The 20796-nt window shown below is 38.3% G+C and overlaps 1 long non-coding RNA gene and 1 pseudogene across 2 annotated transcripts in view; one reads left to right on the top strand and one right to left on the bottom strand.

Annotated features, from left to right (window-relative positions):
• Nucleotides 1–672: 672 nt before the first annotated feature.
• On the bottom strand, nt 673–10056 carry LOC114273006 (PHD finger protein ALFIN-LIKE 7-like; annotated as a pseudogene). The gene is made up of 6 exons (XR_014331114.1): nt 10050–10056; nt 9822–9857; nt 9681–9713; nt 4963–5192; nt 1263–1392; nt 673–1142 (listed from the first exon to the last, which is right to left on the bottom strand). The product of XR_014331114.1 is annotated as a PHD finger protein ALFIN-LIKE 7-like (transcript).
• A 19-nt stretch (nt 10057–10075) lies between these two features.
• LOC114272979 (uncharacterized) overlaps nt 10076–20796 on the top strand; it is a 32124-nt gene continuing 21403 nt past the window's right edge. The window contains exon 1 of the long non-coding RNA XR_014329384.1: nt 10076–10406. This is a non-coding gene — a long non-coding RNA (uncharacterized LOC114272979). The remainder of the gene's footprint in view (nt 10407–20796) is intronic.

Here is a 20796-nt window from a genome sequence, read left to right as displayed (position 1 = left end):
TTATTTTGAGGGCGTCACATCTGCTGAGTCATCCAGTAAAATTTACCATCTTTTCGCCCAAGTTCTTTATGAGGTTTAGATTCATTGAAGTGTGAACTCAACTATATAATAGTTGAATGTACACACTTTTTCTAAAATAGATCCGGCATTTCATACGACTTCCTTGAGATTCTGCTAAAAAAAGGTTCACGTTCTTGCATCTCAATGGTTCAAAAGTTAAATGACTAGTTATTACTAAATGTTAACGATGAATAATGATAAAATACGGCATTTAACAGCATTGCACCAATAGTGCAAATGCTATTACTTCTACCTCTCTCAAAATGCCAAATCGAAACACAGATCCCACTGTGACAAACGTAACGACAAAAAAAATCTTGCCAAAATTTACTTATACACCTCACGTCAAATTTGGCACAATGTATAGCAATGCTAAATAAAATAACAGCCCATTAAAGAAAAAAATAGTTGAGCGTCTCGCTATTTATTAACAATAGCAGCCCATATAACTAGCAAAGAAACTCTTTTGATGAAGTGCAACATAAATGGAAACCTAGTCGTCGGTAGCCTACAATAACTACACCCTGCTAGTACACCATAAAACTATCCAAGCCAATATAGAAACAAACATGAAAAATGCATAACCGATCTTGATAAACTAAAAACAATGCATGTTCCAACTTCTATTGGTAATATAAAATAGTAAAAAATTAAATCCCATTATCAACAGACATTCTAGTTCATTTAACTTCTAAAATGGGCACAAGTCTTGCCTTGTTTCAGTTTAAAATAGTACCAGAAAGTTCTAAACTATGTCCATTTGTTTGATTAATGATATTTGTTCTCAAGCTTAAGAACCTAGATTTTTACCTCTTGGTACTGGAACTAGGGCACTAGTCCTGCTTGATATGCTCAGCTTTTGCAGGCGTAATCTTTACACATTTTCCGTAGAACCATCTCTCACAAATATCGCAGCAAATCCAAAATTCGTCATTGGCGTAGTTCTCCCCACAAGCACCACAGAGTATCGCTCCCTGTTCAACATCGTCTTATTCCTCATCTCCCCCACTCTCATCCTCTAATTTAGGCGAAGGAGACGTCTTTACTGTCTTTGGCTGAGACTCAGGCTGCCGAGGCTGTTGCTGCTTAATTGAAGCAACCAAAAAGCAAAATTTAAAAAACAAAAATCACATATAACAAGGCAAAACATGCAGAATAAAAATAATTTTTTTCTTTTTATGTATGATGGGGTCACTTCTTACCATCTTCCCACTTGATTTGATTTTGCTACTGTTGCTGTGAGGACCAGATTGGTCTTTCGGCTGCCTCACATTCCCTGTCACATCTTCAAATATAGTTGGGAGATCATTTATCAACTGGAAAAGCCTCTTCCTGCAAATGCCAATTCCAACAAAGATAAGAAATAACTGAAGTAGGAAACTCTGCTTTTCTATTTTATTTCAGACACGTGAATTGTTACTTGTGAAGACAATTTTTAATTCCTCCAGGGCATGAAGGGCTTCTAAATCATCCACTAAGGATGCTACCCAGCAGGAAGTAACTTGACTTCAGAATTGGTTTTTGTTCTGGAATTTACTCGCGATTCATGGTAAATGTGATGGAAGAATGTCCACCCACACCGCTTGAACATAAGCTTGAGTCTAAATCTTATTGGGCCTTCATGGCAAGTTATGCTCTCAATAATGCATCTAACTTAAACCAGAAGATCCCGTAGTCATGTAAAGCATCCTATACCTTGGTTGAACCTAATTTTAAGGAACAAGTGGTAAAATTGTTTCTTTCATTTATTTCAGAAGCAAATCATACAATTTGAAACGCATACATATGCATCATCACAATCAACAATTAAAAACTAAATATATGATAATTAACATAAACATACTGAAGCAAAATGAAGAAATGCAGGACTGACTCTGCTTGGCACATCATTCATAAAGCAAAGAAAAGAACTATGCTAAGATACTCATTCCACCACTTTACTAGTCAACTTTTATACATCCGAAGAAATATCTAAACACCCTTACAAAAATATAGGTACCCTACAAAATTATGATACTCATCTAACTAAAAAAAAAAGTCAATGAAAAAGGGAAAAGAGAGGAAGAACTTATTAGTTGAATTGATATTCCTAACTGCTAAAACTGCAAAATACTATCTTCCAAAAAGAGTTATAACCGCTTCCATTTTTTGTCATGTATTCTATAAAAGTATTTATAAAGTACCAATTCTAATGCCTAATCTAAGTTAGGCTGTGCACAAGACTATAAGTTGATATGCCCTCTTCAACATAAGAGATGAATGCAATACCAGAAGTTAAATGACTTATTAAAAGAGAAAACAGATTACTACTTCCTAAAGTACAAATGTCAATGCAATTCAAAATTTAATATCCAAATTGCAAAGAAACAAATTAATTGGCAATATCAGTTTTCCCCCTGATAGCTTATTCACCCGTTCTGATACTTTGTTGATACCAGGCGATCATGTGAGACTGATGGCTGCCTTATTAGAAAACCATCAACCTTTTTAAAACAGGGAGATAGCTAATTTCCAGAAGCAAGGGCTTACTATAAAATTCTAGTCAATCAAAACAAAACAAAACAAAAAGGACATACCATCTCTGGTATCATAAACCTGTGGCGTAACTTTGACCATTTCAAAACTTCAAAAATCATGTAACAAAGATGCTGACCTGTGTCTTTATAAAAAGGCCATCAATGATCTTATAATGCACGAAGCAGAAGAAGAAGAAGAAGAAGAAGAAGAAGCTATGCTATGAATATGAATTTAACCACGTGAAAAATATATATCAGAGCTCTGATATTTAATAATTCAAGAATCAACCAAAGTTGGAATGTAATAGTATGTATGAATATATAAATGTCAAAAATGAAAAAAAAATTGCAATAATTTTGAAAAGATTTTCCAGGTTCAAAAACAAAGGGGCATGCCAATAACATGACAGGATAATTCCATTTTATTGGGGAATGCCAGTGCATAATGGCACTATGACCCCCATTTTTGTATGCAAGTAAGGAAAGTAGACATTTAATCTCTTGTCTAGCATTCCCCAGAATTTAACTATTGTCCCATCTTATGAATTAGAAAAACAAAATCATCTATTTTTAATCCACCCGATACAACTGATGAGGAGTTCTGCCATATGAAAGCCATGTTTTTTATTTTTATTTTTTATAAAGAATGTAATCTTAGTCTGTAGCAGAAGTAAATGTATAAAGAGCAAATAAAACCTATAAAATGAACATAATAAGCACATCGGGAGGTAATTGAATCTCCATATAGACTTCAAGAAAGTGTGGATGTCTAGGAAACAAAGAGCAAATAACATAAGGAATATGTACAACAAAAAGAGTCTACGTGTAACACCACAACAATGCAGATTGAACAAATTAATGGATATAACCTGCACATTTCATTCTAAACATAAAAAAAAAAAAAAGAAGCAAAGGAAGATAAGATACGCTGCAGCAAGTTAAATGCATCACAAATGTGAGAAATGAGAATAAGGGGAAAAAAAGTAGCAGGAAGCAGTATGCAACAAAAGCCACATATCATCCTAGTAAAATAATATCACAATAAATGGTATGCAAATAGAACTGCACAACATGACTAATGCTGCAGAGCAACTGGACAGATGGGCACACTATACATACAGTGGCCGACCCAGAAATCTTCTTAAGAGGGGGACCAAATTTTATACAATTAAAATTTGTCTACAAAATTTATTTTAATATATTTTTACTAAATTTTTGTACATATGTTATACTAAAATATTCACTTAAACATAAAAATTGAACATTATCATTAAATTCCAAATAAAATTTTCAGTTAATGTTGAATAGACATTTACAAAACAAAAAGTATCAAAACAGTAATATAAAGTACTTTTTGCACATTGTACAAAGTAAAAAAAAAGATCAATAAAGAATAACATGTAAGTATTTTTTTCATGTTGATCATAGCCACGTTGGATCATATCCAACATTAATTTGAGCGATAACTGAAGAGAAACTTTGATTGTAACTAAAATTAGTGATAACCAAGGTTCTGAAAAGCGGTTGCGGTCGCCGTAACGGTGGCGGTGACGAGGTTGCGGTTGCGGGGTGTAAAGGCCGTAGTGTAACGGTTGCGGTAACCGGAACCGTGAATTTTTTTATTTTTCGCACAATTTGAAAAAAACTTACCGATACGCATATTTTTTTCCATGATCATATTTATTTGGTTAAAAATAAATATTGATCAATTTTTGTAAATTTTTAAGTATGATCCAATATATTTTATATTTTTAAATCACTATAAACTGAATTTTTTACATTTTATTTTAATAATTAATGACTTTATATTTTACAAAAAATCAATCACTAACTATTATATATATATATATACATATTTTAACCAAGCCAAATAGATAATAACCACACTTCTTATTATTATTATTATTTTCAAACAATATATAGATATACGCACACAAACAAAATGGTTTAGTGATAGCAACTGAATAGAATAGCATAGGTCTTATAGTTTCAAAAAATCAATAACATATTCTTAATCTTCCCTCTTCTCTCTCTCTCTCTCTCTCTCTATATCTCTTGCTCTCCTCCATTTTCTCTCTTTATCTTCCCTCTTCTCTCTATCCTTCTTCCCCCACTTTCAGCTTTTTTTTGTGTTTTTTCGAAAGAAACAGTTTGAAACTGTTACGTAACGGTGCGTAACAGGCCGTTACGGCTGTTACGGCACCGTTACGACCGCTACGACAGCCGCTACAGCCTACACACCTGTGAATCTCAATCACTGTGCAAAAGCGGCCGTAACGGGTGGCGGTAACCGCCAAAACCGTTACGTAACGGCGTTACGTAACGGTTGCGGCCGCTTTTTAAAACCTTGGTGATAACCAATTTAACAGTGATTTACTAGTATTACCTTTCACTCTTACCAAACCCAAAGCGTGCACCAAAATAGAAGGCAACAAAAAGCAACCATGAATCACTGTGAACAGCAACAAGTGATAACCAGTCCTTCTCTTGCATTCGATCCCTTGAAAAGTTTATAGCCAATGCCGGCTCAGGAAGCTCAGGAGGCACCTCCTCAACAGGCAGGTTGACTTCCCATGTCTCATTTGGAAGTCCATATAAAACACAAATTCTCCTTATCTGCAAGAACAACATGACTCTGAATAAAAATTTATTCTCCATATAATTGGAATCACACTCTTCCCACCAACATATTCTCTTTAAAGATAAACAATAATGTAAATATAGTAACCATGTAATACATAACCAGCAATTATGGACTATTAAATGGAAAGTCATTGTTAAGAAATCTTTTGTTCCTTATCAAGAAAATAAGAAACATTGACCAATCAGCTGCTTTAAGTTGCTCTCAAAGTAATGAAACATTCTCCAGAAATAAGGAAATCATTTTTAAAATTTTAAAACACAAGCAATGTGTAAATTGAGATAGTAAAGTTCAGGTGAATTTTCATTCTTCCAACACCATTTTGAAGTATGTTCAACAGTGAGCACAACCAAAAAAGAAAATGAAATTTAATATACAGAGCTTAAGCACGCAAAGTAAATGACAGTCATAGACTCAAAGTTATGGTGTTAATCCTATAAATATGTAACAACTCAATCGATAAGAAGTTTAAGGATGACACAAATGATATAGTACAAGGAACTAACGACCATATGGCAGTATAGGATCAGAATCCAAACCTATCCCATTAGCTTCAACAACTCAGAACATTAAACTAGTACTGCTTCAGGGAATAGATTTTATGAAATTCTGTGGCGAAAGCATTAGAAGCAAAATACACAATAAAAACAAATGACTAGGTGAAATAACAACGAGTTTGATACTTGCAAAATTTCTATTCTGGGATTAATTGGTAGTGCTTGAAACACTATTTATTCACAGATTTGTTAATAATGGTAAAGACAGTCATTTATCAATGAAATTATGAATACACTCCAGTTGTGTAGGTGGCCTGGCCTTCTACAGTATAGGCCTCAGGAATTGTACATTTTGTCACTCTTACACTCATCCTGGCTCTCTACTCGACTTGTACTCATCACAAGCATCAAGACACAATATTTGACTAGATTATACCAGCCAAAGAATCATAAACTTCCAATCATTAGCCCATGAACTGAAAACGTTAGAAATTATAATGCATTTATTAAAGATGCAGAGTACAAAAAAGTGTGCTGTTTGTCATACTAGTAATATACTTCAAACGTTCCCATACTAGAAACAATCAAAACCTCATTTTGTCATATGCATAATCCTTCCAGTAATGCCATTCACCACACTGTACACAATTACAGCTAGCAAAAGCCAGTGCAAGAAGCCATGCATGTGATTTAATTTTATAGTTACAAATGTCCATGAAGTTAGTTTTTACAATTCCTAAAGTTTTGCTTTTTGGTAAGAATAATCACAGATTGTCGTTTAGCTTACAACATTGTGGACCAAATTTAAAGCAAAGTCATGTACTTTAAGAATAACTAATGCACACTAAAATAACAGTAAGCATGCCTTTTTTGCAGGGAAACCAAGTGAAAATGTAAACGACAGTAACAAATGTCACATTAGAAAACAGATCAAACATTCAAACAGAAAAACCACTCACTCCACTCAATAAATATAAGATAACACCATCCTAAATAAAGACAAATGCTGGTGTTTGAAATTAACATCCAACAATATGTCAAATTAGGGTTAGTTTAACTTTTATCCACTAAATTATTGCCATTTTTTCTCTTTCAACCTTAAACTATTAATTTCATCTATTTAGTCCCTAAAATTTCTAATGCCAGCTAATGTAGTCAAATTGTAGACAGTTGGACAAATCAGTAACCTTTACAGCCTAATTTGATCAACAAAAAGATTATTTTAAAATTTGTACAACTTAAACCATACAACCACACTCATTCTTTGTTATTCACTAATTTGAAATGACAGTTGGAGAATAATATGGGTGTTTGGTTGTTTAAGTTGTCTAATATAGTGTGAATAAGAAGACGAGTGTTTGGTGTCTAAATTGTAAAATTTCCTTCTGACAATTATGTCAGGTTTTCACCATTATTGATTTGGTCGGACTATCTCCAATTGAACCATATGAACTGAAATCAGAAACTAACGAAATAAAATTGATAGTTTAGATATGGAAAATAATAATAATAATAATAATAATAATAATAATAATAATAATAATAATAATAATAATAATAATAATAATAATAATAATTGACAATATTTAGGGGATAAAAGTGAAATTAACCCCATGTTTGTGGAGGACACATTTCATGCTCATATTATTAAGTTGCAGCTATGAAGCATTGATCAGGTATTCTGGTTAAAGTGCTTCAAAAATATATATATATATATATTTTGATAAATAAAGTTTTATTAAGAAAGCATCAAGGAGATGCCGAAAGAATACAAAACCAACCCCTGAAACAGGGACCTAAATAAAGTGCTTCAAAAATATTCTACCAAGCAATGCACGGAATAGAACAAACACATATAATAATTAAAATAATGCACACAAACGAACTTCACAAAAAATTCTGTCCAGAAACTGCCTCATAAACAACCAATTTCACTTTCTTTGGCCCCCAAAATAACATAATTAATAAGCACTTGAGTTTATCTACCAAAGGATCACAGATATTACTCAGTAACGACTATATCATATCGGGTCATTCTACTGACATTTTTTGTGTTTATAAATTATAACTAAATCTTTTTCAGTCATAACTTAAAAAAAAAATAACAAGTCATAATAACCAAGCGCCACTTAAGATATAATCAAAGACTTTTCTGATAATAACCAAATTAATAATCACAATAAGTCATAATCAACATTACAATGGGTCATAATTAACACAAAAACAGTAAGTCATAATCAATTCATAACTAACATGACAATAAGTCCTAACCCAATACCACAAACGTCATAATTGTGGCCAGTGTTTTAAAAGGCACGCGCTAAGCGCGAAGCGCAATGAGGCGCAACCAAGGTTTTAAAAAGCGGCCACAACTGTTACATAATGCCGTTATGTAACGGTTGTGGTGGTTACCGCCACCCGTTACGGCCGCTTTTGCGGTGTGATTGAGATTTACAGGTGTGTTGGCTGTAGCGGCTGCCGTAGCAGTCGTAACGGTGCCGTAACGGCCGTAACAACCTGTTACACACCGTTACGCAATGGTTCCGAACTGTTTCTTTCGGGGAAAAAAAAAAAAATTGGGAAAGAGGGATAGAGAGAGAAGAGGGAAGATGAATATTTGGCTTGATTAAAATATATATATATATATATGTATTTAGGCTCTTATTTATTATCTTACTTTGTCATTGTTTATTTTATATATAATAGTTAGTGATTGATTTTTCTATAAAGTATCTAGAAAATATAACACCTATAATTATATATTAATACATATTTTATACGTGTCAATTTTTTTTTGATTAGTTTATTTTATTTTTATTTACAAGTTATCCAATAAGAGAATGAATATTCAAGTGATTCAAATGCCCCCTCCCCCCCCTCCCCCTCCAAAAAAAAAAAATTCTTTATAATTTATTTTTTAATTTTTATATGACTACATTAGTATGTATAATTTATTTTTTAAAACTATTCAAGTTAAAATTTGCATATGCTTCCATAAGTATAATAATTAAAAAATAATAATTTTATATATCTAAATCCAATAAAAAAAAATTGCCATAAGTGTAATATGGATTTATGACATATAAAGTCATTAATTATTAAAATAAAATGTAAAAAACTCAGTTTATAGTGATTTAAAAATATGAAATATATCGGATCATACTTAAAAAATTACAAAAATTAATCAATATTTATTTTAAAACCTAATAAATTTGATTATGGAAAAAAAATATGCTCATCGGTAAGGTTTTTTCCAATTGTGCAAAAAATAAAAAAATTCACGGTTCCAGTTACCGTAACCGTTATGCTACGACCTTTATACCCCGCAACAGCAACCGCGCTACCACCACCGTTACGGCGACTGCAACCGCTTTTCAGAACCTTGGGCGCAGCCTTGCGCTTTGGAAAGGTCAAGGCGAGGCGCAATACGCAAGGCGCAGCTTAGGCGCTAAGGCGAGGAGTTTTTTCTTCTCCAAGGATTCAAAACTCTTAGGCGCTGAGGTGCAGCATACATGCTTTAGGCTAAGTGCGTTTTTTGTGGGCACACCCACAAGGATTCAAAACTCTTCAATATAAAATGTCCAAATGTGGTCAAAAGGGAGCAGAAAGTGATAAAAGATTGAATGTTATGTTTTATATCTTTTGTTGGATATTATATTTCTAATTTTTAGAAGATTAAATGTTATGTTTAGAGATTATCGAAAATGGTTATGATTTTTTAAATTATATATATTTGTTATGTTGAAAATTTTGCCTATTTTATAATTTTGCTTTTCTTCTACTACTTGAGCTTCGCTTTGGTGAGGCGCGCGCTTCGCCTCGGGCTTTGCGTGTAGGCTATAAGAGACCTTATTGCCTTGGTGTGCCTAGAGCCTTTTAAAACACTAATTGTGGCATATCCTAAAAGGGGTTTGAATTATAGAATTCACATATTTAAAAATATTAAGGGGAAAAATAAAAACTCACCAGGATCACATAGCTGAAAAAACTTGGCTACTTCTGCATATAACAATCAACCAAAGCAAGTAATTATTAGACATATATATGAAAATATATGTATCGATATATATACAATTAGGGAAGCGAAGAATAAGAAGTAATAGGAACCAGTGGTGAGAGCCTTGATCAAGCCAGCTCTTCTGCCTATGAAATCGATGTACACCTCATCCACAGTCTTTGGTATTGGATGTGGTATTGATTCCGTTCTCTAAAATCTCAAATGCGTATTGTGTATAGTCCGGAAACAAATTTCTCGAAAAACCTAATGCTAAACGAAATTAGAGTAGAACAACCCAATTAGGCCATGTTTGTTTGGACGGACATGTGTGGACTAACAATCCATCTAGATATAGTATCTCACATATGATGATAGTCTGTTTAATCCCATGAAGCAGGGTGAGATACAAATTGGAGGACTAAGCCAAAGTCTGGACTAACTCATTAAAGTACCAAATTAATCGTGACTATATATCAATATTTGTCGATTATTTTATTCCACAACCCTTACTCTTCTTTGACATTGTTGTGATGAGATGAGAGTCTCCAAAGTTCGTCGCCGATCTTGAGCCATGTGGAGCCACAATTCACAGATCTGGAGCAACTGCTTATCGATTTGGATCCACCATTTGCCGATCTGAAGAAATATTCATCGTTTTTATACTATGATTCGCTGATCTCAACAAATTTCAATGAGTAAATTTCTTTTTCCATTGATATTCGGTTGATTTACAGTGCCATTACATGGTTTGATTTGCTACGAATCTGTAACGCCCTCAAAATAATAACATTAAACCCAACAAATAAGACATACATTTACATATAAACTAACCACATTCTTTCATTCATTAGAGTTCCATTACATAGGTATTACATGTTAACCTCATAACAAAATGCCCTACGGGCTTACAGCTTTCCAAGTTAACACTTGGTTACAACAAAGAGTTCTAACTCGTTTACACATTAAGCCCTTGGCTTGAAATTACATGTAATACATCAAAAGTACAACAACAAAACTATGCCCGCCACTAGCCTCCCAGCTATGTCCTTGGAGGTGGCATGCTTCCTGCACCTGAAAATGATGTTCCCATATAGGGTGAGCCACGGCCTAGTAGAAATACACTAAACCAACCATGGACAATGACTAAAACATTAGCAATTGATAGTTGTTCAACACAGATACAATCTCATAAATTACATATTTATGTCAACGACTTACAAGTCCCATTTACTTTTCATTTTCCCTTTTTCAACAGATAAGCATGCTAGCTCTATCATTATTTCCACAGATATGTATAAAAACTATATCTCACATTCAGATAAGCATAAAAGCTATATCCACATTCTCAACAGATATGTATATCAACAATATCCACAGATAAGCATACAAGCTGTATCTACATTCTACAACAGATATGTATATCAACAATATCCACAGATAAGCATACAAGCTGTATCCACACTTCACAAAGATAAGCATATGAGCTCTATCTTCACTTCTCTAGACAAGCATATGAGCTCTGTCTACGGAGTACATCCCCTATCTCCTCCAAATACCTATCCGGTTTAGAGGTACATCCCCTATCTTCCCCTAAACCGCGGAGTACATCCCCTATCTCCTCCTCTACACATAACGTATATAAACACATTGGTTCTATATACAATCACACAATACATACAATTAATGTATTCAATTAACCGTCAAGTTCCATGACACATTTCATTGATTAGTTTCAGTTTACCTAATCATCATGCATTGTCTACAACAATCACGACTATCCTCCACCGATAGCCCAAAGCAGTTATTTCTAAACAGAAAATAAACGCACAATGAATATCAAATCAACATTTCATTCCTCATTCTTCTCAATTAATTATCCCAATTAATTAAACAATGTAATTAGGTCAATTCCCATAATTAACATTTCAACCCTTAGGTTCCATTTTCATCAATGATTCAACAATCATTCCATTTTCCTATGCCAAACATGCATCTAGGTTTATTATGAATAAAACCCCAACTTTTGTAAAATTGCACAAAAGCCCCAAACTTTTACAAAATTACCAAACCAAGCCCAACATCTCAAAATACCAAAATTTAAAGACAAAACCCATAGAGAGGAGTAGGATATCCCTACCTTGAAGTTTAAGCCAAAAAGGAGATGAAGACTCCAAGATCAACTTGCTCCAAATCCAAACTTTTTCAGATTAAATTGAAGCTCTCAACGCCCTCTATCTTTTTAACAAAGGCCCTAGGCTAGATTCACACCCTAGGGAGATGAAATCTTAGAGAGAGTGCAAGTTTAGAGTGAGAGAGGCTCGGATTTAGGTTTTGCTCAAAGAAAAGAGGTGAAAAAGTGATGTTTTAGACGCTGCTGTCCGCTGATATAAAACACGCTCGCTCGAGCGAAGGATTGGTCGCTCGAGCGACCAGACACAGAAAACTCTTGCTCGAGCCAAGAAGTTCTCGATCGAGCGAAGAAAAACCCAGACCGCTCGAGCCACGAAAAGCTCGCTCGAGCCAGAAACTACAACTCTCAGGTCCAGAACCGGGGCAACACTACTCTCGCTCGAGCGACAAACTCCTCGCTCGAGCGAAGGACCAAAAATCTGGGCAGCAACACTAGGCTCCCAAGCACAACCAACCTGTAACAAACCTGCCCAACACATCCCATAACTCAAAATACAAAGTAAAGAGGATGCAAACTAGGAAAGAAACAACTACCAACATTCACGGACACATGTCCGAATCACTGTACAACAAGGGTAAACCCGGGATCGCTATAACCTCCCCCCCTTAAAGAATTTCGCCCCCGAAATTAAGCACAAGTTTTCAAAAACAGGTTTGCCTCCATTTTAAACAATGTTACAATTTAACATTCAACAATTCGACCCATTACTGGTCATCCCATCCCTTTAACAAGAGACATATCACAATATGTAAACAACATATGTATTATTAACATGCATCAACATTATGCACTAACTTTCCAATGTCAACAATATATCCAACATATATAGTGTTACATCAAACTACCATATGAGGCAAGTTCCAAAACATGCTTCCAATAATCAAAACATTTTCAATGTTTCACAACTTAAGACATATATAAAAGCTCTTAAGTTCAACAAAATGTAAAATTTAAATACAAGATTACATATCAACAAACAAGTCCGGATATTTCTCTCGGACTTCCAACTCACGTTCCCAAGTGGCTTCCTCCACTCCGTGATGTTTCCACAAGACTTTCACCAAAGGAATGGTCTTGCCACGCAGGACCCGATCCCGCCTATCCAAGACCCGAACCGGTCTCTCCTCATACGAGGCATCCTCATCTACCTCTAAATCGCTCCAATCCAGCACATGTGATGGATCTGGTTCATACTTTCGAAGCATACTCACATGAAACACGTCATGCACTCCGGACAACTGCGGTGGTAAGGCTAACCGATAAGCAACCTCACCTATCCTCTCAAGGATCTCAAAAGGACCAATAAACCGAGGGGATAACTTCCCACTCTTTCCAAACCTCATCAGACCTCGCCTAGGTGATATCTTCAGAAAGACATGATCACCTACTTCAAATGCCAAAGGCCTCCTCCTACGGTCGGCATAACTCTTTTGTCGACTCTGGGCTGTAACAAGCCTCCTACGGATAAGTTCAACTTTCTCCGTCGTCTCCCTAACCAACTCCGGACCCAACAAAGGTGCATCACCCACCTCGGCCCAACAAACTGGAGACCTACACGGTCGGCCATACAAGGCCTCAAACGGTGCCATACCGATGCTAGACTGAAAACTGTTGTTGTAGGCAAACTCTACCAATGGCAAGTGCCTCTCCCACGTCCCACAGAAGTCCAGGACACAACCCCGAAGCATATCCTCGAGGATCTGAATAGTACGCTCGGACTGCCCGTCAGTCTGAGGATGATAAGCCGTACTAAAGGTCAACTTAGTGCCCAAGGCACTCTGCAAACTCTGCCACAACCTAGCAGTAAAACGAGGATCTCTATCTGAGACGATCGTCACTGGGACCCCGTGCAATCTCACTACGTCCCGAATATACAAGTCGGCAAGATGATCTACCGAATCTCTCACGCGCATAGGAATAAAGTGCGCCGACTTAGTTAACCGGTCTACAACCACCCAAATAGCATCACTACCCCGCTGAGTCCTCGGAAGACCCACAACGAAGTCCATAGTGACATGCTCCCACTTCCACTCGGCAATAGGCAAGGGTTGCAACAAACCCGCTGGCCTCTGATGCTCGGCCTTCACTTGCTGGCAAGTAAGGCACTTCGATACGAAAACAGCCACATCTCTTTTCATACCCCGCCACCAAAACTGGCGACCCAAATCCTGATACATCTTAGTACCTCCCGGATGCACCGCAAGGCGCGAATGGTGAAACTCTCGGAGTACTTCCTCACGGCAAGACTCCGGTACAAACAAACGGTCTCGGTATCTCACACTCAGGTCGGGATACACCGTCAAACCCTTCTCAACTTTCCCACTGGAGATCTTCTCGCGGAGGAATTCTACCTCAAGGTCACCTCTCTGTGCCTCTAACACTCTAGTCACAAGTGTAGGCTGCGCAATAACAGAAAACAAGGCCGCAGCCTCGACAGATTCGCCCAGTAGCAAATCAAACTCGCCGAGTGCTCCCAACATCTCCCATTCCCGGATGGCTATACAAGCTACATCACTAATAGATTTCCTACTAAGGGCATCGGCCACAACATTGGCCTTTCCCGGATGATAATGCAACTCAAAATCATAATCCTCGATGAATTCCATCCATCTCCTTTGCCTCAGATTCAAGTCTCTCTGTGTAAACAGATACTTCAAACTCTTATGATCCGAGAACACCTCGAACTTCTCACCATAAAGGTAGTGCCTCCAGATTTTCAAGGCAAAGATCACAGCCGCTAATTCTAGGTCGTGTGTGGGGTAATTCTTCTCATGTATTTTCAACTGACGTGAGCCATAAGCTACCACTTTCCCCTCTTGCATCAACACACAACCCAAACCCTCTCGTGAGGCATCACAATAAACCGAGTAACCCAACCCTCTCTCCGGAATAATCAACACCGGTGCGGTGGTCAATCTAACTTTCAGCTCTTGGAACGACTTTTCACAAGTCTCACTCCACACAAACTTGACTCCCTTCCTAGTCAGTCTAGTCAATGGTGACGCTAACCTGGAGAAATCTTTCACAAACCGACGGTAATACCCAGCTAATCCCAGAAAACTGCGGATCTCAAACACACTCTTAGGCTGTGCCCAATCTTGCACTGCCTCGACCTTGGATGTATCAACAGACACCCCTTCCCCGGATACCACGTGGCCTAAGAATTTGACTTCCCTCAGCCAGAACTCACACTTCCCAAACTTGGCATATAGCCTATGGGCTCTAAGTAACTCAAGCACCACTCTCAAGTGTGCCTCATGCTCCTCCTCAGAAGACGAATAGATAAGAATGTCGTCCACGAAGACAACCACAAATCGGTCTAAGAACTCCCGGAAAACCCGGTTCATCAAGTCCATAAAGACTGCCGGTGCATTGGTAAGCCCAAATGGCATCACCAGAAACTCATAATGGCCATACCGCGTACGGAATGCCGTTTTCGGAATATCCTCCTCCCTGACCCTCAACTGATGGTAACCCGATCTCAAGTCTATCTTAGAGAAACAACGGGAACCCTTCAACTGGTCAAACAAATCATCTATACGGGGCATAGGATACTTATTCTTAACCGTAGCCCGATTCAACTTCCGATAGTCAATACACAATCTCAAGGCACCATCTTTCTTTTTAACAAAGAGGGCCGGCGCTCCCCACGGTGAAACACTAGGGCGAACAAAGCCCTTATCGAGCAATTCCTGGAGCTGAACTTTCAACTCAACCAACTCTGCTGGAGCAAAACGGTAAGGTGCCATAGAAATCGGCGCCGTACCAGGCACTAAATCAATAGAGAACTCTATCTCTCGGTGAGGTGGCAAACTAACAAGATCTTCGGGAAAGACATCCGAATACTCACAAACCACCCTCGGTAGCACAACCTGGGTCTCAACACACTCGCTACTCTCAAGGCTAGCAAGTAAACCACTAAGCTCACTTCGCCCTCGCGAATCATACCCCGGTGGCAAAACACTACCAACCCGGTCTCCCAAGAAATGGAACCACTCCCCGCTCAAGGTACATAACGTGACCCTCTGGCGGTAGCAATCAATAACAGCCCGGTATGACGATAACCAGTCCATACCCAAAATAACATCAAAACCCTTCATGGGCATGACAACAAACGGAAAAGGAAGCCTATAGTCGGCGACCTCTATATCACATCCTCTAACACCCTGTTTCAGGATCAACTCACCACCCAAAGGCGATACCACACAAATAGGAGATGCTAACTGTGCTAACTCCAATTCCAAAACAGATGCAAATGCAGCAGATACAAAAGAATGAGATGCACCCGTGTCTATCAACACATTAGCAACTGAGTTGCAAAACAGAAAAGTACCTCTCACCACCGATGGAGCCGGTACTAAATCCTGCGCGGTAACAGCATACACGCGCCCCGTAGGCCCCTGGTCTACCTGCTCACCTCTCGGAGCAAAAGACTGCTGCACAGACTGGGATGACGAAACTCCCGGATTGGCCCTCGAGGCCTGCACAGACTGAGCTGGCTGAAAACCCTGCGTCTGCCTAGAGCCAGACGCTCCCGAAGTGGCACTCAACTGTGGGCAAAACCTCTTCATGTGCCCAGGCTGTCCACACTGATAACAAGTCAAGAGCTGCCCCCTGCCCAAACTCTGACTCTGCGGTCTAGCTGATGAAGAAACAACTTTCTGACCTCCACCCTTCTGCGGGCAAACAGAAACCTTGTGACCCAACTGGCCACACTTGTAACAAGTGAATTCCCCCTGACCACCTCTCCCTGAGCCTACACTCGGCACTGGGAAGGTCGATCTAGCAACACCACCCTGCGACTGCTGAGGGTTAGAACCCCTCTGTCTCCTGCCATCACTCTGACTATCCTGGCTCCTCTTGGAGCCTCTCTGCCCCTCATCCTCCTCCTGCATCATAAGCTCCATATGAGCTGCAGCATCCACCAGGTGTCTATACTCCCGGATATAGGACCCACCAACTCTCAACTTGAGGCCCCGCCTCAACTTCCGCTCAAACTCATAGCAACGGCGTTCCTCAGACGCCACCAGTTCAGGTGCGAACCTGGACAGACTGGTAAAGGTAGCCTCAAACTCGGCCACTGACAAGCCCTGCTGATTAAGCCGGCTAAACTGATCCCTCAGCTTCTCCCTAGCTACTGCAGACAAAAACCTCTCCTGAAAAGCATTTATAAACGCCTCCCAAGTACCGCCAACACGAGCTTTCTCGTACTTCCACCATTGACCCGCATCTCCCTTCAGCTGGAAGGATGCCAAGGTCACTTTCAGTGCTCCGTCCTCGATGCCAAGCATCTCAAACGTCTTCGTTGTCTGTTCGAGCCATTCATCTGCCTTAAGCGGCTCTTTAGGATCCCCAATAAACTCGTCCGGATTACACCGAAAGAACTCCCTCTTCAAGAAGGAAGGCCCTGCCTCAACTTCCTGATTCTCAGCCCTAAGAATACCCAAAGCTCCTGCTATCTCTCTGGCCAAGGCACCCATAGCCTGCTGACCCACTGGCTCGGCCACATTGGCCTGCCCAACTCCCTCCTGCACTGCCGGAATCTCACCCTGTAACGGTGCTTCCTGCCTCGCAGGTCTACCACGCCTAGCACCTCTTCCTCGTCCTGACATCCTAATAAAGGTAACACAGAACGTTAGCACATTCATAGGTGTGCCGAAACTAAACACTCACGTCCTAATGCATGGACAAGTGTAATTCACTCCACATAAGCACATAAACACATAAGCACTTACGAATTTCATTTCCGGATAATGATAGTCCCGAGACGTCACTAGAGTTCCGGTTAGAAATAGCATTGATCAAGTGCTTTTCCAACAAGACTCCCAGAAACTCAAGGATCCAATCAACATCCCAGAAATTAAATCCCATACCCACATAGTCACATAAGCATGTTATCAAGTAAGCACACAGCATGTGATACTACATCTAAGTCTCTATCAAGCGAGACAAACCCATTGTGATACTAATCACTTCCCACGTACCCAAAGTATTTGAACCCGGTACGCTCTGATACCAAGTTGTAACGCCCTCAAAATAATAACATTAAACCCAACAAATAAGACATACATTTACATATAAACTAACCACATTCTTTCATTCATTAGAGTTCCATTACATAGGTATTACATGTTAACCTCATAACAAAATGCCCTACGGGCTTACAGCTTTCCAAGTTAACACTTGGTTACAACAAAGAGTTCTAACTCGTTTACACATTAAGCCCTTGGCTTGAAATTACATGTAATACATCAAAAGTACAACAACAAAACTATGCCCGCCACTAGCCTCCCAGCTATGTCCTTGGAGGTGGCATGCTTCCTGCACCTGAAAATGATGTTCCCATATAGGGTGAGCCACGGCCCAGTAGAAATACACTAAACCAACCATGGACAATGACTAAAACATTAGCAATTGATAGTTGTTCAACACAGATACAATCTCATAAATTACATATTTATGTCAACGACTTACAAGTCCCATTTACTTTTCATTTTCCCTTTTTCAACAGATAAGCATGCTAGCTCTATCATTATTTCCACAGATATGTATAAAAACTATATCTCACATTCAGATAAGCATAAAAGCTATATCCACATTCTCAACAGATATGTATATCAACAATATCCACAGATAAGCATACAAGCTGTATCCACATTCTACTACAGATATGTATATCAACAATATCCACAGATAAGCATACAAGCTGTATCCACACTTCACAAAGATAAGCATATGAGCTCTATCTTCACTTCTCTAGACAAGCATATGAGCTCTGTCTACGGAGTACATCCCCTATCTCCTCCAAATACCTATCCGGTTTAGAGGTACATCCCCTATCTTCCCCTAAACCGCGGAGTACATCCCCTATCTCCTCCTCTACACATAACGTATATAAACACATTGGTTCTATATACAATCACACAATACATACAATTAATGTATTCAATTAACCGTCAAGTTCCATGACACATTTCATTGATTAGTTTCAGTTTACCTAATCATCATGCATTGTCTACAACAATCACGACTATCCTCCACCGATAGCCCAAAGCAGTTATTTCTAAACAGAAAATAAACGCACAATGAATATCAAATCAACATTTCATTCCTCATTCTTCTCAATTAATTATCCCAATTAATTAAACAATGTAATTAGGTCAATTCCCATAATTAACATTTCAACCCTTAGGTTCCATTTTCATCAATGATTCAACAATCATTCCATTTTCCTATGCCAAACATGCATCTAGGTTTATTATGAATAAAACCCCAACTTTTGTAAAATTGCACAAAAGCCCCAAACTTTTACAAAATTACCAAACCAAGCCCAACATCTCAAAATACCAAAATTTAAAGACAAAACCCATAGAGAGGAGTAGGATATCCCTACCTTGAAGTTTAAGCCAAAAAGGAGATGAAGACTCCAAGATCAACTTGCTCCAAATCCAAACTTTTTCAGATTAAATTGAAGCTCTCAACGCCCTCTATCTTTTTAACAAAGGCCCTAGGCTAGATTCACACCCTAGGGAGATGAAATCTTAGAGAGAGTGCAAGTTTAGAGTGAGAGAGGCTCGGATTTAGGTTTTGCTCAAAGAAAAGAGGTGAAAAAGTGATGTTTTAGACGCTGCTGTCCGCTGATATAAAACACGCTCGCTCGAGCGAAGGATTGGTCGCTCGAGCGACCAGACACAGAAAACTCTCGTACGAGCCAAGAAGTTCTCGATCGAGCGAAGAAAAACCCAGACCGCTCGAGCCACGAAAAGCTCGCTCGAGCCAGAAACTACAACTCTCAGGTCCAGAACCGGGGCAACACTACTCTCGCTCGAGCGACAAACTCCTCGCTCGAGCGAAGGACCAAAAATCTGGGCAGCAACACTAGGCTCCCAAGCACAACCAACCTGTAACAAACCTGCCCAACACATCCCATAACTCAAAATACAAAGTAAAGAGGATGCAAACTAGGAAAGAAACAACTACCAACATTCACGGACACATGTCCGAATCACTGTACAACAAGGGTAAACCCGGGATCGCTATAGAATCTTTGTTTTACATTGGTGTTGTTATAGTTATTGCTATTTCTCTCTCTTCGTCTTCATAGATCCAGATCTAGGGTTATGAGGTTTTCACTGTCACATTGAAATCTCAGATTTCTTGATTGTGGGGTCATATTGTTAGGTTTGTATGTGTTGAAGCATTGTTCAATGTTTAGCAAAAGTTTTGTTTTGATTTTTAATTGCTAAAGTTAGATTTTTAATTTTGTTTTGATGGATTCACTAAATTTGTTCTTGAGTCTTCTGCGATTCACCTGATCAGTGCTGATCAAACCCTAACCAGCTTTTTGGGTTGTTGAAGCTTTGGTGGATTTGGTTAAATGATCACAGTTTTTTGGGTTTGGAGTGAAATTTGATCGTTATTTGAAGCTGAAGGCACATCTGAGTTGCCTATATGTGTGTGTTTGTGTGGCTGTATATATATATATATATATATATATATGAAGAAGAAGTTTGATTTTGCAGAGGAATTTGATTAGGGGTTTTGAAGGTTTGGAAATTAATTATACAAATATAGATACAATCGGGTAGTTAATCAACTTTACAGTTGGTAAGGATTTAAATAGCTTGGAACTTGTTCATATACATATATATATATATATATATATATATATATATAAGTTGATCGTTTCAATTGAAGGCCTGTTTCATGGCTTGGGGTTGTTAAAGATTTTTATGTGCCTTCAGCTCCTTTTGTGTTGTCAACTAAAATGATAGTATTATTTTTCCAAGGTTTGTTACCTAGAACATTTCTCGTCAAAAAAAATTCCCAGAAAAATTCCTTGAAGCTGCAAACTAATATATTTTTCGTGAAGTTATGAGCAGATACATTATTGA

This window comes from Camellia sinensis, chromosome 5 (assembly GCF_055761805.1).
Source record: "Camellia sinensis isolate YWXY chromosome 5, ASM5576180v1, whole genome shotgun sequence".
Lineage (NCBI taxonomy): Eukaryota > Viridiplantae > Streptophyta > Magnoliopsida > Ericales > Theaceae > Camellia > Camellia sinensis.
The sequence above is the reverse complement of the archived record's forward strand: the minus strand, read 5'-3'. Positions and strand labels throughout refer to the sequence as shown.